This window comes from Balaenoptera musculus, chromosome 6 (assembly GCF_009873245.2).
Source record: "Balaenoptera musculus isolate JJ_BM4_2016_0621 chromosome 6, mBalMus1.pri.v3, whole genome shotgun sequence".
In the NCBI taxonomy this organism is placed as follows: Eukaryota; Metazoa; Chordata; class Mammalia; order Artiodactyla; family Balaenopteridae; genus Balaenoptera; species Balaenoptera musculus.
In genome coordinates this window covers 40,720,578-40,738,821 of record NC_045790.1, presented here as the reverse complement: position 1 = coordinate 40,738,821, position 18,244 = coordinate 40,720,578, and the positions used below count along the sequence as shown (strand labels likewise).

General features: G+C 43.0%; 1 protein-coding gene across 4 annotated transcripts in view; it reads right to left on the bottom strand.

The window, feature by feature from the left end:
• Positions 1-18,244, bottom strand: part of MOB3B (MOB kinase activator 3B) — a 241,175-nt gene that overhangs the window by 169,707 nt on the left and 53,224 nt on the right. The window contains exon 1 of one of the 4 annotated variants that reach the window (XM_036855705.1): positions 13,455-13,473. The exons of the other annotated variants lie outside the window; for them this stretch is intronic. The gene's annotated coding sequence lies outside the window, so the exon portion shown is untranslated. Of the gene's footprint in view, positions 1-13,454; positions 13,474-18,244 lie in introns of those variants that run through there. 4 annotated transcript variants of the gene reach the window in all.

Here is an 18,244-nt window from a genome sequence, read left to right as displayed (position 1 = left end):
ATGATACGTATTTCTTGAACTTTTGTGGTCTGGAGTCAGGTCCTGGCAATGACTCTGACTGGCTATATCTTTGGAAAAGACACCCTTTATGAGCCTCAGTTTTGTTTTCTTTAAAAATAAAGGTAAGGACTTCCCTGGTGGCGCAGTGGTTAAGAATCTGCCTGCCAATACAGGGGACACGGGTTTGAGCCCTGGTCCGGGAAGATCCCACATGCCACAGAGCAACTAAGCCCATGCACCACAACTACTGAGCCTGAGCTCTAGAGCCCTCAAGCCACAACTACTGAGCCCACACGCCGCAACTACTGAAGCCCGCACGTCTAGAGCCCGTGCACCGCAACAAGAGAAGCCCCCGCTCGTGGCAACTAAAGAAAGCCGGTGTGCAGCAACGAAGACCCAATGCAGCCAAAAGTAAATAAATAAAATAAATTAAAAAAAATAAAAGTAAGCACCTGGTGCTTACCTCTCAAGGTTACTGTGAGAATTAAAAGAGATATCTCCTGTGGAAGCACTTCATCAATAGAAAACCATTATATCGTTACTGACATGGTGACTTTTGACGTAACACCAAGAAATGATATGAGTAATGGAAAATGATTCAGTTCGATGCAAATGTGTGTTTATGAGTAAGGGGAAGGGGTGGCAATGGGAGCCCTGCATATGATGAAAGAAATCAAATGCTTCCTTCTTGCTTGATTTGGATGGACTTCTAATTCTCAGGAAAAAGGAAATAATATTAATCTAAGTGATTTGATAATGAGTCAAGATTCCCCAAAATTGCGCTTCCCTGGTGGCACAGTGGTTAAGAATCCGCCAATGCAGGGGTCTCAGGTTCGAGCCCTGGTCTGGGAAGATCCCGCATGCCACAGAGCAACTAAGCCCGTGTACCACAACTACTGAGCCTGCGCGCCTAGAGCCCAAGCTCTGCAACAAGAAAAGCTACTGAAATGAGAAGCCTGCGCACCGCAATGAAGGGCAGCCCCCACTCGCCGCAACTAGAAGGAAGCCCGCGCACAGCTACGAAGACCCAACGCAGCCATAAATAAAACAAACAAAACATTAAAAAAAAGATTCCCTAATACTTATAACACACTTAGCTTAATACTGTGAAGAAGTTCCAGTATTTCCACATGTAATAAAATCGAGTGCAATATTATTTCATGAATTTTGATATACCAGGGCAAATTACATGCAGCATGCCCTCCCATTAATCTCTCAAACACTTGTTTTGAATGGAATATAAAAGTTTCTCATTTAAAATTTTTAAATGCTTTACATTTAATACAATGCGTTTGGTTTTAACCCAGCTATGATCTCTGTGCGTTGGTAACAGAATAACTTTCTCAACTGATTACAACGTTACTCCTGTTATCAAACAGTGATCCGGCTGGAGGATTTAGGCTGCATCCCCAGAAATTCTCAAGAGAGAAAAGACAAACATCTACCTCGGAGCTTTTCAACTCGAGAGGGGAAACAGATGGACAGGAGGATAATGCTGAGATAAAACTGAGACAAATAATAAATGATGCTCTACGTTCTTGAACACATCCACAACTAAAAAAGAGGATTGAAATAAAACTGAATCAAACAAGTAATTGTAAACGACGTGGCCACCTGGAGGACTGCACAGAGCCCTACCTTTAGAGTCAGAAAGACGTGGGCTTGAGTCCAGACTCTGCCCCTTAACGACTTACTCTCCTGGGCTAAACCCTCCCTCTTTGTGCTTCAGTTTCTTCTTTGGTTAAATGAGGGTACTAATGCAATATCACAGCGTGTTTGGGGGATAAGTGAGACAGTGTGAGTAAAGATAGACAAATTTCAAATGTTACATTTATTAACCCAGATTTCTCATAGTATTGGATTTCAAGTGGCTTCATGATCAATAGGGGTCCCAAGCGTAACCTGGGCTGTTCTTTGACATCTTCTCCATAAGACGTGACCCTCAAAACTGTACAAAATCTTGGAAAGTTTGAAGGAGAGCTCCATTTCCCCATTCCTGGTTTTTATCAGGAAGAATTTCCCCTAAGGACACAACTGGCCTTTCTCTGTCCTTGTACTAACGTTACCCCAGGGGAAGTGGAGGTACTAAGTCATGTAACTGGTGAATTTGAGAAGAATCAACTGGGCACATGCCCAGCTGGCTCAGCCTTCCCTCCTGAGAGATGCCTGCCCTCAGGGAGTGTGCTATTTGCTGCTTCCCCAAAGCCCCTTGTCTCCAGAGCTGCATGGGAAAAGGGGGGTAAATCTAGGGTTTCGATGTAAGCAAACAAATTTCACTAACAGACCTACAGCTACGTCCTATAAGCAGTAAGGCTGATCTGTTGTTGCTTCAATCAGTTTCTGCAGAAGCCATTTAGAGAAGACTGGTATTATTTGTTTTGGGGGCCCTTATGGAGATCCCAACGTCATGTTGTGCCCACAGGCTTGCCTATGCAAACGTAGCTGTTTTTTTTTTTTAAAATAAATTTATTTATTTATTTATTTATGGCTGTGTTGGGTCTTCGTTTCTGTGCGAGGGCTTTCTCCAGTTGCGGCGAGCGGGGGCCACTCTTCATCGCGGTGCGCAGGCCTCTCACTATCGTGGCCTCTCTTGTTGCGGAGCACAGGCTCCAGACGCGCAGGCTCAGTAGTTGTGGCTCACGGGCCCAGCCGCTCCGTGGCATGTGGGATCTTCCCAGACCAGGGCTCGAACCCGTGTCCCCTGCATTGACAGGCAGATTCTTAACCACTGCGCCACCAGGGAAGCCCAACGTAGCTGTTTTTTAGTAGAGCTGCATTACGACATCAATGCAAGGCCGGCCCTGTTTAAGACATAACTTATTTATCTGCGGAAGGTCTGTAGCTGCACACCAGGCATGCACAGTCTCCTCAAGGGTTGACTCAGACCAGAGAGACCACCCATCACAGGCAGCATCTCTCCCACATACGGTGCAGCCACAGCCAGGGACAGTGAGAATGCTAACAAAGGACCCTCTCTCATCTGTGAGGTGTTTCTCAACATTCCCCAGCAGTCAGTGAGTACCAGGCGTGACAGCCCCAGGTCGAAGGTGGCTACCATCCAGGAACAGTATATGGCCAGCCTTCTCCATGGAGAATCTAAACACCTCCACCCAGATAAGGCTTCTCCCTTGCCCAGCCTCACGGCCTCAAGCTTCTCTCTGGGTTAACTTCAACCGCTGGTATAGTGAAGGGAAAGAGGTAGAGAGGAAGGAAGAGAGGGACGGCTCACCATCTCTGTCCTGTGACTTCTGCATCTTGCACCCACCTCTCTCTCACACTCACACGGTAACCGCACACTACACTGCATCCCTGTGCTCACACACCTGGCCTCTCCATCCGTCTGGGAGGGCTAGGATCCCACCCTAGACTTCATCGCAGCACGAGGACCTAGCGCAGGACGGGGCACAGACAGAAACTCAGTAAGCTGTGTGGTTGAACTGTGTGTCTAGATTATTGCTAATCAAATGGTGCACAGATACAACAGTTCCTTCTCCAGGTGAGAGGGCCACGCTCCCAGAATCATGATGAGAGGATGATCGACAAGAGAAACCTTTTCAGAACACAGATACTTCATTCAAAGATCAATAGCAGCTACAAGATGTGCAGTTCCCCAGGCCAATCTAAACTGTGCCCACGTTTTCATTTTCCAGCATCCACCGAAAAGTCAGCTCCTTTGGAAGGATGCCCAGCCTTAAAAGAATGTTTCAAAACTCATTGTAGATCTCTGTAACCATCTTCGCATGGTGCTGCAAAGGCCTTTACCTGTGTGCTTTGTTTAAAAACTAAGTTTAAAAAATCTACCTCAAAGGAAAAATAATGGGGAAGAGAGGAGAGCAAGCAGCTTGGGGAATTTTTTTTTTTTTTTTTAAATATAAGAAGAAAACGTATCACATCACCTCCTTTAGTGCCAACTCTACTTCTGTGACTTTGGTGACCATCCCCAAGCTTCTGCCTCTGCTGCATCCACCCTTTGCTGCCCTTCTCAGCGGGACGTGGCAGCAGGCATCCTGGCCCCTAAACTGTCTCCTTAGATCATCCTGAACGATACCTTAAACTCATGCTCCTCAAGCATGATCCTGCCACCCACCCCATGCATATGCTGGGGAGGCCTGCAAGCGAGATCACTGCTGGGAGGTTTCATAGCGGGAAGAAGCCTCGAAAATCACTTAATTCAATTCAACCTCTTAATGTATTAAACACAAAAATAGAAACAAACACACCTAATGCCCAGAAAAGTGAGGAGAGGCCCACACCTAGGACAGACTGGAACTGAAACAAAGCCTCAACTTCAGTGCCGGTGTTCTTTCCACTAAGGCAGGACTCTCTTAAATGTTTATGCAGACCTGACACCTAGCTGCCCTTCAAAACTGCCCCCAAGTTCACAAAAACTATCTCTCTCAACACTTCAACACAAACCATATATATATATACACAGACACACATATTATATATACACACACGTACATATGTTTTTATGTATAGATAGTATATATACATGTGTGTATATATAATATATACATGCGTATGTATATATTATATAGTTTTTTAAATTCCCCTGGTAGTTATTAAGTCTTTTTTTTTTTTTTTTTTTTTAGCAACATAGACTTTTTTCCCCCCATGAAGTCTTATGCAGGACACAATTATATAAAAATAGAGAAAAATTCTCTCTTCTGCAGTTGAAGCAGGCAAAAGGGCCCTCACTCTTAGTCTACCCACCCTCAACAGGCCCTGAAGGACCTTCAGGTGTGGCTCTACGAATCAGATGACTCACCTGACCCCTAATGCCCACCGCACTTGTCAGGGACTAAATTTCTGCCCCAGTCCTCTCCTAGGCTTGCCCACCTGCAGTCAGCCTTCAGCCTGCAAGGCCCGGACATCTGTCACCCCTCCCCCCGAAGCAGCCTCTCCTGACTATACTGTTAGAACTGACTCTTGTTACCCCTTTGCTCCCAAAGCTTTGAACGTGTAACTGTTCCTCTGTGCCAAACAGTCTGGACCATTCGTTATTCTCACACCTCACCCCCACCTCCCCGCCCATCTACCATGAGGGCCCACCCACCCATCTGGCAGCCCCTGCAGGTTCATCAAGACAAGTTTCAAACCCAAGCTGCTGCGCCGGGGAAGGCTCAGCCCACCCCTCTGCCTCCTCGCCTGACCCTTCCCAGATCTCACTTTTGTATCTGCTCATCCTTTTTTTTTTGCTGTGGGAATTTTTTTCCCTTTATTTATGTATTTATTTTTTATTGAAGTACAGTTGCTGTACAGTATTACATAAGTTACAGATGTATAATATAGTGATTCACAATTTTTAAGGGTTATACTCCATTTAGAGTTATTATAAAATATTGGCTATATTCCCCATGTGGTACAATATATCCTTATAGCTTATTTTATACCTAGTAGTTTGTACCTCTTACTCCCCTCCCCCATATTGCCCCTCCCCCTTTCTTGCACTCATTTTGAACACTTGATTCTCAACAAATGTTTATGGATTTGACTGGCTTTTCTTGTGTTCTCCACTGTTCCCCTGCACTGCCTCCCGTTTGTTCTTTTTCTCTTTCATTTTTCCCCTCTTGAGCCCTGGGGACTCTGGTAGAGGTGGGTGACTGCTGAAGAAGAAAATAAATATGACCCCTACTTGCCCAGAACCGTCTGTCCACTGACTATTCAGTTCTCCCTGGGCCTCCTGGGCACCCTCAGAAATGAACAGGAAGACCAAGATAACCCTGGGTGCTTGTTTAAAATGCAGACCCTCGGGTCCCACCCCTCACTTTGCATGTACTGACTGATGCACTTCAGTGTCTGAGAACTCCCTGAGCTGGGGAGTTTCACACACTAGGCCTGGCTTACCATGGAGTCCACATGGGTCAACAGCCATTTATTGAGGAGAATGGGTAAGACAGAAATGTGGTCACCTGAAGCACTGAAGGTCCAGCAATAAGAACGACAGAAAAAGTCCTTAGGGGAAAGGAGGGCTAGCTGAAATCACACTGAGCGTGGAGAGCGCGGCTCTCCCCCTGACTGGTCCACCAGCTACACCACTGATGGCGAGCCTGGTTAGATTCACCACCTCCTGTGCTCTGTGTCTGTGGGCCCCCGTATGGTACAGACTGGTGGTGAAGTCAGTGAGTCTGAGATCAGACTACCAGGGCTATCATTTTCAGAGCTTTGGGCTCTTGAGCTTATTATATAACATTGCTAAACTTTAGTTTCATAAAATTATCTATCTCTTAGTGTTGTTATGAGAGCTAAACGATATTATCCAAAGAAAGCATTTGACCCAGCACCAGGCACAAGGTAAGTTTGTAATAAGCACTAGCTTTTAATTCTTATCATTAACATAACGCTTTCTTGACCTTATTCATATAGACATGCATCCCCACTTCTGGACAGCAAACTCCATAGGCTTTCCACCTTTCTTCTTCTTATAAACACACTCTTACTAGATTACACCTCGAAGGATCGTGGTGGTAATGGAATAAGACAGGAGGTGAAAAGATGTCTGCAGTGAGTCTAGCACACTGTAGGCACTCAGTAATGGCAGTGGCTATTGAAAAGGCTGACCCGCCTTGACCAGTTCTGGAAGCGAGGAACAGCAGGAACTTTCTCCTCAGGTCTGATGCTCTGACACCTTCCAGTCACTAGGCACAGGAGCCTTTCAGGAGGGCAGGAGCCCCGTTTAGGAGGCTTCTCCAGGGACCACATGGAGAAGGCGGTCAGAAAGCCTGTGTTGATTGGACATTTATGCCTATTATGATAGGAATTCGAACTCTCTCAGGGAAGTACCAGAAAAACTCATCCTGAGTCCAGGGGTGCTGTTTCAATACCAAATATCTTAATTCTGACTTTCTTATGTAACCACAATGTGTAGACTTGCCAACAATATAAAAATAGAAGACAACCCAAAAAGAAATCAAAAGAAAAAAATCTTCTTGAAGTTTCTAAACCAACTTGCATGGAAACAGTTACCCCACAAAAGGGTGACGGGTATAAATTTTTTCATTCATTTAGGGGAGTGGTTTTTCTTCTTCCTGTTTTATTTTTTGGGTAGGTTTGTTTATTTTTCCCACACTATTCTTTAATGACAAGTGAGGGTGACACCACTCTTCTTAAAAACAATGAAAGCACAGGTTTAAAAAAAAAAAAAAAAGGCCCTTAAAAACCTCCAAAGGCGTGGGGAACTTATGCTCGGAGACGTGTGCTGCTCAGGCCAACGGCGGAAAACAAAGGCCTTGAGCCAAATGCCTGCGGTGAGGACTTGCTTTATTTCTGGTCCAAGCACAGAGGCCAAGAAGCCACATCCACTGACTCCTTTTTCATTTAAGATTCTACATTCACCAGTATGTCTCGTTGAGAAATCCTCCATTAGAGATTTCCTCTATTTGTTCAAAGAAAGAAGAGGAAAAACAGAAACACAGCCACCACTCCTAGAAAAACAGCACCCGCCTACCGCCCAGCAAGAGACCAAAACAGGTGTTTGATACTATTGCCTTAGACTGCATTTTATTTTCTTTAAACTGCGTTTTATACTTAAGGAAAAAAAAAACAGCCAAAAGCAACTCCCTGAGTTTAAAGAGTTTTTGATTTTACATAAGGGCTAAATGACTCAAGTTCCTTTTGGAAGAAGGTGATGTAGCAATCTATAAAAACCCTGATAAGCATAACCACAAACATTTCTCTCACCAATTTTAGTCAATTAAAAAATATATAGTAAGTCTTGCAGCCTCTTCAATAAGTGGTGCTGGGAAAACTGGACAGCTACATGTAAAAGAATGAAATTAGAACACTCCCTAACACCATACACAAAAATAAACTCAAAATGGATTAAAGACCTAAATGTAAAGCCAGACACCATAAAACTCTTAGAGGAAAACATAGGCAGAACATCCTGTGACATAAATCACAGCAAGATCCTTTTTGACCCACCTCCTAGAGAAATGGAAATAAAAACAAAAATAAACAAATGGGACCTAATGAAACTTAAAAGCTTTTGCACAGCAAAGGAAACCAAAAACAAGACGAAAAGACAGCCCTCAGAATGGGAGAAAATATTTGCAAATAAAGCAACTGACAAAGGATTCATCTCCAAAATTTACAAGCAGCTCATGCAGCTCAACACCAAAAAAACAAACAACCCAATCCAAAAATGGGCAGAAGACCTAAATAGACATTTCTCCAAAGAAGATATACAGATTGCCAACAAACACATGAAAGAATGCTCAACATCATTAATCATTAGAGAAATGCAAATCAAAACTACAATGAGGTATCATCTCACACCGGTCAGAATGGCCATCATCAAAAAATCTACAAACAATAAATGCTGGAGAGGGTGTGGAGAAAAGGGAACCCTCTTGCACTGTTGGTAGGAATGTAAATTGATCCAGCCACTATGGAGAACAGTATGGAGGTTCCTCAAAAAACAAAAAATAGAACTACCATATGACCCAGCAATCCCACTACTGGGCATATACCCTGAGAAAACCATAATTCAAAAAGAGTCATGTACCACAATGTTCACTGCAGCCCTATTTACAATAGCCAGGACATGGAAGAAACCTAAGTGCCCATCCACAGATGAATGGATAAAGAAGATGTGGCACATATATACAATGGAATATCACTCAGCCATAAAAAGAAACGAAATTGAGTTATTTGTAGTGAGGTGGATGGACCTAGAGTCTGTCATACAGAGTGAAGTAAGTCAGAAACAGAAAAACAAATGCCGTATGCTAACACATATATCTGGAATCTAAAAAAAAAAAAAAAAGGTTTTGATGAACCTAGGGGCAGGACAGGAATAAAGACACAGACGTAGAGAATGGACTTGAGGACACGGGGAGGGGGAAGGGCAAGCTGGGATGAAGTGAGAGAGTAACACTGACATATATACACTACCAAATGTAAAACAGATAGCTAGTGGGAAGCAGCTGCATAGCACAGGGAGATCAGCTCGGTGCTCTGTGACCACCTAGAGGGGTGGGATAGGGAGGGTGGGAGGGAGACACAAGAGGGAAGGGATATGGGGATATATGTATATGTATAGCTGATTCACTTTGTTATAAAGCAGAAACTAACACACCATTGTAAAGCAATTATACTCTAATAAAGATGTTAAATATATATATATAAAAGTCTTAATATAGTCAAAGACTGAAAAATAGAGTTCCACAAAAAGAAGACTGTCACATTAAAAAAGGAAACACATCTGATAGCCACTTCAGCACATCTTAAACGCAGATTTTTACATAACTGATCAAGATAGAAACCGTTTGCAAGTATTTATATTTTAAATCACAAGATGGCTGGTCCCAGACCCTAGAAATTGAGAGTGATTATGCAATGAACCGGGCCTAATTTCCTCTCCCCTAATTTGCCTGAACCCAGCGGGGTTTCTAGAAAAAGACAAAACCTGACAGAGCAGGGCAAGGATGGCCAAGGAGCCCTGATTTACTTCAGTTTGAAAGGCCGCTCCACTCGGGTTCTCGTTTCTGCAGGGAGTGCAATCCACAGGACTGAGCTCGCTGTACCGAGTCAACCACACGTTTTTCTCATCTAGCGGAGTGATCTTGTGAAACGTGATCACATCCTGCGCAGGCGCCTGGGGGGAGGGCAGAGGGGCAGGGCAGTGTTGCCCCAGCACGCGGAATCACTGCAAGTTTGTTAAGCTTTGCTCATGCAGCACCGGGCTCGCAGGAGGGCCCAGACAGGAAGGAGGCAGGGCCTTGGCTCTCAATTTGTCCAGTATGAGAAGCTTTCCAAGCGGGAAGCACAAGCAGAGATGGAGTTGCTGCCCTGAGAGCTAGGTCCCTAAACTGGTTTACATCCAAAGAGGGCCTCGTGGCTTGTGGGGACCTGAAAGTGGGAAGTCAGGCCGGAGCGTGGGGAATTCCAGTCCCTTCTCCAGCCAAGGGGCTAGCCACAAACAGGGAAGGTCAATGATGGCCCCATCAAGATGTCCCCTAACACCATCAGAGGTCTGGTACTTCCCCCAGCTCCGCACCCCAGCCCACCTTGCTCACAGGAGGAAGGCACCTCCGCATGCATTTGGGAAGCTGCCAAGAGAGCCTAAGCTTTCCACGGGGGCACCCACCCTGATGGCAGCCATCCACACGTGGAACACCTTTGTTTGGTCTTTATAATAGTCTCAGTTTAGAATGTACTTAATTTTATAAAGCCACCTAAAATTGTGTGGGAAGGAGATAAAGCAATTCTCCTTATATTGGCTTTCCCCCCAACCTATCCAAGTAAACATAAGAGGGTCCTTTTAAGTAAAGGTGCTTTTGGACTAATGAAGAAATAAATGTACACCTCATCATTCCATGGCCTACCAGAAACTCCTGAGGACAGAGGATGTAGAAGAAATGATTCAAGTAGAGTTTCCATAGTCCTCACTGGCCCCATCTACCCTCCCCTTGTCTATCACTTTTTCATCTCTCTCACCAAGGCTGGCTGAAAAAACCTCACTCAAGCCAGCAAACAAGTGAAGGCAATGACGTTTTTCAATGGCAGCATACCCAGGTCAGCATACCCTAGACTAGTTGCCATGATGATGGGAATGGCATGTACCTGCTGGTTAGAACCTTCCTATCAATTCTGTGACAAGACACACAGCTATTTCCTGTTGTGGGAAATTTTGGCGGGGCAAGAAAAAGGAAGACAGGAAGGGAAGAGAGACTCCTGACAAAATCTGGCAAAGGCTCTTTGAGGATTTACAATCTGTCCCTCTCAGGCAATAGCAAATAGTCCCATCAAAATGAACTTTGAAATCTGGAGTAACATTTTTGAAAAGAAATCTTATAGTGTTATACTCGGAATTTTATTTTATTTTATTTTATTATTATTATTGGCCACGCCATGCGGCTTGCAGGAATCTCATTACCCGACCAGGGATCGACCCCAGCCACGGCAGTGGAAGCCTGGAATCCTAACCACTAGGTCACCAGGGAACTCCCTATACTTGGAATTTTAAAATGTGCATACTTCTTCATTCAGCAAACCCACCTTTAACAATCTTTCAAAAGACAAATATGGGGGCTGTTGTGGTAGGCAGACTTCTAAGATGGCCGCCAACGATCTAAGTAATCCTCCTGGTATCCATGGCACTTGAATAATCCTCTTTGCCTGAGTGAGGGACCTACTGACTTACTTCTAGTGAACAGAATACGGCAAAAGGGATGGAGAATGCTGCTGAGATTAGGTTATAAAAGATTGTGACTTCCGTCTTGCTTGCAAATTCTTCCACTCTCTTCTGCATGCTTACCTTGATGAAGCCAGTTGCCATGCTGTGAGCTCTCCTTTGGAGAGGACCACACGGCAAGGAACTGAGGGTGGCTTCCAGTCAATAGCCAGTGAGGAATGAAGGCCCTCAGGCCAACATTCCATCAGGAACTGAATCCTCCCCACAACCACTGAGTCAGCTCAGAAGCAGATCGTTCCCCAGTGTATCCTTGAGATGACTAGCCCCAGCCTACACCTTGCCTACAGCCTTGAGAGAGATCTTGAACTGGAGAGCTCAGCTAAGCTGTGCTCTGACTCCTGACCCAGAGATACTGGGAGATAATATACGTAGTTGTTTTTAAGCCACCAAGTTATGGGGTGTCTTGTTACGCGGCAAGAGATAAATAATATGACTTTTAAGCATCATCGTTTACAATCACACACAAAAAAGGGAAACAACCCAAAAGTCCATTCTGAGGGAGCTAGTTCAATCAAGAATGATACATCCATACAAGAAATACTACTGGGCAGCCCTCAAAATGTAATGAGGCAATATATCTGTATTGAAATGGAAAGAAGTCCACGAAAAGGAAAAAGCAAGTTGCAAAACAACGTGGGACTTCTAAATCATAGCAGAGATCTAGATTTTGATTCCTGTAATCTCCAGACAAGCTCCTCATGCAGCGTTCCCATCACAGAAAATAACAACTGTAGTTATCTAGTCGCTATAGGCAAACAAACAAAAGCAAAAAAGAAAGGAGAGATCATTCTTGACTCTTCTCTTTCCCTCTAACTGCTCATCTAATCCATCAGTAAATTACACAGTTTACCTTCAAATTTCCACCCCTCCCACACTTCCCGCCACCTCCACAGTGACTTCTCCCATCCAAGCCACCATCCTCTCTTTCTCGGGCAGCTGCAATGGACCTGACTTGTTGCCCTTGCTCTTCTGCAATCCATTTCCAGACAATAGCCAGAGTGATACTAAAAAAATATGAATGACACTAGGCCACTCCCCTCTCTAAAGCCTGTAAAGTTCTCTATCACAGTCAAAGTAAAAACCAGAGTTGCTATGTTGGTTCACAAAGTCATGATCTACAGATCTGGGCCCTGGATATTTCTCCTTCCTCTACAAGTCTCCCTCTCACTCCCTCTCACTTATCTGCTGTGTCCACACTGGCATCCTTGATGTTTCTACAACACACCAAGTTCATTATCATTTCAGGGCTGTATTAGTTTGCCAGGGCTGCCATAACAGAGTACCACAAGCTGGATGGCTTAAATAACAGAAATTTATTGTCTCATGGGTTTGGAGGCTAGAAGTCTGAAATCCAGACATTGGCAGGGCCATGCTCCTTTTGAAGGCACTAGGGAAGGATCTCATCTATGCCTCTCTCCTTTCTTCTGTGGTTTGCTGGCAATCTTTGGTGGTCCATGGCTTGCAGACAGCATCACTCCGATCTCTGCCTTCACCTTCACATGGTGTTCTTGTCATGGATGTGTCTGTCTCCAAATTTCCTCTTTTTATGAGGACACCAGTCTTAATGAAGTAGGGGCCCACCCTAGTCCAGTATGACCTCATCTTAACTAACTGTATCAGCAATGACTTTATTTCCAAAGTAGGTCACATTCTGAGGTGCTGGGGCTTAGAACTTCTACATATGAGTTTTGGGGGCATATAATTCAACCCATAACAAAGAGCCTTTGCAATGGCTCTTCCTTTTTCCTGGAAAGCTCTTTACCCAGTGTGGTTGCCATGAGGACGTGCTTCACAGCCATCCAACTTACAAGGAGCATAACTGACCAGGAGTCATGGCTACTGTGCTCGGAAATCCATCTCTGCATCTGTGATAAAGACATACTGTCCACAAGCTACCCCTGGTCAGCGACTGAGCAGGGCAAGATTGCCAAGGCAAGCCTATTCCTGGGAGATGAAAAATTCACCTGATAGGGGACCTTGGCTCAAGGGCTCTCCCCCAGCCTTGCCAAACTCTCTCAGAACAGCATAGAACTCTAGGAGGCTTCCCCTCAACCTTCTGTCCTCCCCTCTCCTCTTCACCTGGTCTCAGACTTGCATCATAATCTGACAGCGCTCCCAGGTTCTCACCAGGTCTCTCCCCATCTTCCCTCCTAGTCTGAACAGAGTACTCAGAAAGGCCCTGAACTGGACTGAATGCTTTGCTGTACCTGACTTGAAATCCTTAATAAGTTATTTTTTGAAAAAGGAGACTCACATTTGCACTTTGTACTGGACACTGGTCTTGTTCACAGGGGTTGCTTTAATAAATCTCTTGCACGGCTAATCCTGTGTTAGTGTCTACTTCTTGGAGGACCCAGACTGACACCCCAGATATCAGCATGACTCTTTACCACTTCATGTAAGCCTCTGCTCAAATGTCACCTCCTCAGAGAGGCTTCCTTTGCTGTCCTAAATATAGCAAACTCCACCCAACCCAGTCTCTCTTTCTCTCTCATTATCCTGCTTTTATTTTCTTCATAGCTCCCTCTGATTTTACTGTATCTTTTTATTTATTGTTTGTTTTGTCTTCCCCTTGAGAATGTAAACCACACAAAGACTTGTTTTGTTTAGTGTTGTACCCCAGCACCCATAACAAAGCCAGGCTCATAATAGGTAGCCAAAAATAGTTTGTGATAAATTAATATATTTTAAAAATCATATAAAAATCACCTAGATCTTCTTTCAGTTCCAAACATATATAAAATATAACCTAGTGTGACCATCTTGAGAATGTACTTCACAGACCTACAAAATATAACTTTTTAAAAACACAGGCCATAAATGAAGAGAGAATCCAAAGCCAAAGCAGGAGGCATGAGAGCAAATGCTGCACTCACCCAGAGCGGGGCTGAATCTGGATACAGCTGCATAGGAGCCTGGGGCGGAATTTTAATGCTCAGGTGAGGACAGGTAATGTGGCCTGGGCCCAAGCAAGGTAGGGGACTGGAGCCGACATAACTGCGTACAGTCAGAATTCTTGAAAACCTGCCTCTACATGAAAGTAGGACCAGAAAAACTACCACCACTCCCTAGTAACTCAGGAAAGAGGCCAGTAAGTGTGTATTCTGCCCTAGTCTCAGGGTGAAAAAAACGTATCTCATGAAAACACAAAACATCAAGCGTGTGCCGTGTACAAGTGTGATACCCAAATATACACTGTTTAAATTGTGCAAGAATCCTGAGTTGATAAATTACGATAAAAATGTTCCCAGGACCAGAGAAACCTTTGCACAAGCAAACTCAAATTGCCCTGTAGAAATGTTTTCATAACTCAGGACTCATAAGATTCCCTCAGAATAAACAAGTCCTGCTGAACAAACCAGACAAAGAAACAAACCAGTCAGAGGGAGAGGCCACATACATAACAAGCAGAATGATTAGCACCGCAAGAACTGATGGTAATAGAATAATCTGATGGAACTAGAAACTAAATACGTTTAAAGGTATTTTTAAAGTAAAAGAAGGAATAAAAACTATAATGAAAGAACCAGCCTCTATGAAAAAAGAAAGGACAGCTTTGGGAAAAAAAAGAACTAAACAGAATTTTTAAAATGAAAAATACAGTACTAGGTTGAATATTAGTTACAGCTAAAAAGAGAACAAGTATCATGGAAGATGGGTCTGAGGAAAGTACTCATAATGTAGTAGAGAGAGGAAAATAAAGAAATAGAAAAATGTGAAAGAGAGGTAATAAGACATGGAGAGTATAAGACATGGAGAGTATTTTATTTGAGAAAATAAAATATCCTTTTAGTTGGAGTTCCAGGAGGAAGAAGTAGGATAGGCAATATTAAAAAGATAATGGCTGAGAATTTAACAGAATTAAAGTAATACCTGTGATGTTCATTGGAACCATCACAAGTCCCAGGTAGGATTCAAAAGAAACACACACACACACCTCAGAACCAAAGAGAAAGTCATGAAAGCAACCAGATAGAAAAAGAGGTTACCAACCTAATAATGGCAATTAGATCAGCACAGGAGTTTTCATCAATGACACAGAAGCAAGAAGATACTGGAATAACATACTCAAAGTGGTAAAAGAAAATAAATGCCAAACTAATATTCTATAACTAAATTCCTGCTCAAAAATGGGGGTGAAATAAAGACATATCTATACAAAGAAAAGAATATCCAAGAGAGTGGCATGGACATATATACACTACCAAACGTAAAATAGATAGCTAGTGGGAAGCAACCGCATAGCACAGGGAGATCAGCTCGGTGCTTTGTGACCACCTAGAGGGGTGGGATAGGGAGGGTGGGAGGGAGACACAAGAGGGAAGAGATATGGGAACATATGTATATGTATAACTGATTCACTTTGTTATAAAGCAGAAACTAACACACCATTGTAAAGCAATTATACTCCAATAAAGATGTTAAAAAAAAAAAGAATATCCAATTCACAGAGGCTCCCTGAAAAAAAATATTAAATAATAATAGTACATTTCAATTTAAAGTAAATTAAACTAAGAACAAAGTAAGATAAACAATGAGCAAAGAAGATAATAAAAATAATAAATTTATAAACACCCATACTATTTAAATTTTTTTAAGATTAATGGAGGGGAGAAGTTATAAACAACTTGGAACTAAAATATTAGATAGCAATAATATGGAAGTATGATTACCTTAAAGTATTTTAAGGTCCTTGTGTTGTTTGGTAGAAGAATAGCAATTTTGAAGAATAAAAGTTTTTAAAGCTAAGCATGCATATTATAATTTTAGGGGAAATGAAAGTGGGGATGGGGAAGAAGAAATGTAATGTATAACTTCCAAAGTAAAAGTGGGGAGGAAAAGGAAAAAAAAGAACACTCATATAAGATGTGTACAGATAAATAAAATCAGAAAGAATTTGCCATGGGCAGATCCTCATTAAAGGAAATTTAAAGACTGTAGTTCAAGCCAAGGAAATTGATCACAGATGAAAGACATATAAAAGAAGCTAGAAGAAGGAACTGAGCGGATACAAGAAGATACAAGATATAAGATCCCAAGCTATAAGAAAATTAAGAGGACAGAAAGTGGTAAATATATAGGCAAATCAATACAAGCATTGACTCTATAGAAGAATAAAAGAAGCAATACCTTGTGGGATTTTTTAAAGAAAAGAAATATATAGACTTAAAATATACAAAATGACTAGCATACGAGGGGGCAGAAATGGGAAAGGTGTTGTTCAGAGTAAAGTAAAGATATTGATCACTTTAGATTTTGGTAAGTAAAAGATACAAGCTATAATTACTAGGTTAACCACTAAAAGGATAAAAAACAGATGGTATAATTTTCAGAGTGGTACAGAAAAAAAAAGTGGAGTGAGACAACAAACTCAGTCAAGCCAAAAGAAGACAAGAGAAGAGAAAAGAAACATAGAACTTGGGGGACAAATAGAAAGCACAAAAGACTCTGGCAGACATGAATTAAAATATATCAGTAACGATGACAAATGCAAGGTCATTACATTTTCCAGTTAAAAAAATGGTAAATTTGAACAACTCCTGGGGCAGGTGAAGTCACATAAATGAGTAAACAGCAGGTACAGGAAAGCGACAGCTCAAATGAAAGGGTAACTGATACTTCCTCAGGGCAGGGGAGACAACAGAGTATAGTGGGGCCTGGGGTAAACTGGTGAGAGAATATCTGTCTGAAGAAGGCTGTTCTCATGGATTGCTGCCATGTGGGAATATAGCCCAGTGCTATGTATGTCAACTTTCAAACAAAGCTGGAAATTCTGAGTTTTATGGGAAATCTGATTTTTAAACATAGGCTATTAGTTTTTTAAAAAAGCAATTCTTGAAAAAAAAAAAAGAATATGCTATTAACTCAGTGAATGGAAGAAAAGGAAATAAAATGAAACAAGCAACCAAGCAAAGAAAAAGCACAATAAATAAAATGAAGAAACAAAGACATAAAACAAAAGAAAAAAAGAGCCACCTCTGGAAGCCTTTGCAGCACAAATGGAAGTGATGGCTTCTACTAAACACCCACTGTGATCCACACCCTGTAATTTCCACCCTGTTCAACCTTATCATTTGGCTGAAGAGACCTAACATTAAAGGATGGGAAAAACACTGAATAATCCAAACATAAAGTACACGGAGCACCAGTGGTGACTGAAAACTCCAAATAATGTCTGGATGTTTATTCCATCAGTTCTGCTCACACCAAGTCTCCTCTGGGGCTTACTGGATACCTGGGCTCATCTACCTGTTAATAAAAATAGTGATGTTAAAAGATACCTGAAAGGATGGAGGAGGAAGCAGAGAAGGGAAAAGAAGAATCAAGGATGTTCACCTTATGTGACTCTGAGTCTGTTATTTGAGCCAGTTCCTGGAATGTCAGTTCTTCCCCATGGCCTGTGAGGTAAGGTCCCAAATGTTCAGCGTGGCTTCCAAGGCCTTTCAGACCCGGCTTATTGCAGCCCCTGTCTCCACACCTCTGCCCAAGCTGCTGCCCCTGCCAGGATTCCTGTAGTCTCCCCGTCCACACTGCAGACCAAACCCTCTCCCAAGTGAAGCATTCTCTAAAGGTTGCTTAAGGTGCCTGATGAAATCCCTGTATGAGGAATACATCTCATGGCTATTTTTAAACTTGGGCTCTGCAAAAATATGTGTAACGAGACAAAGACAATTGTGTTCATCATAATGCCAGAAGGCCTGAGGGTAAATGGATTGGCCTGACGGGGCTGCTGCCAGCAAGGGGTGCAGCTATGGTTGGGACTGGACTCTTTTCCCAGAGGTTCTTGCCTGTGGACGGGCCTCCTGCTGAAGCTGTCTCACCAACTGGAAAGCAGAGCTACAGTGCCTACGGTCTAATCTCTACGGGCTGTACCTAAATATGCTAAGGCTTAAAAGAGAATACAGGACTTCCCTGGTGGTGCAGTGGTTAAGAATCCGCCTGCCAATGCAGGGGACACGGGTTCGATCCCTGGTCCGGGAAGATCCCACGTGCCACAGAGCAACTAAGCCCGTGTGCCACAACTACTGAGCCTGTGCACTGCAA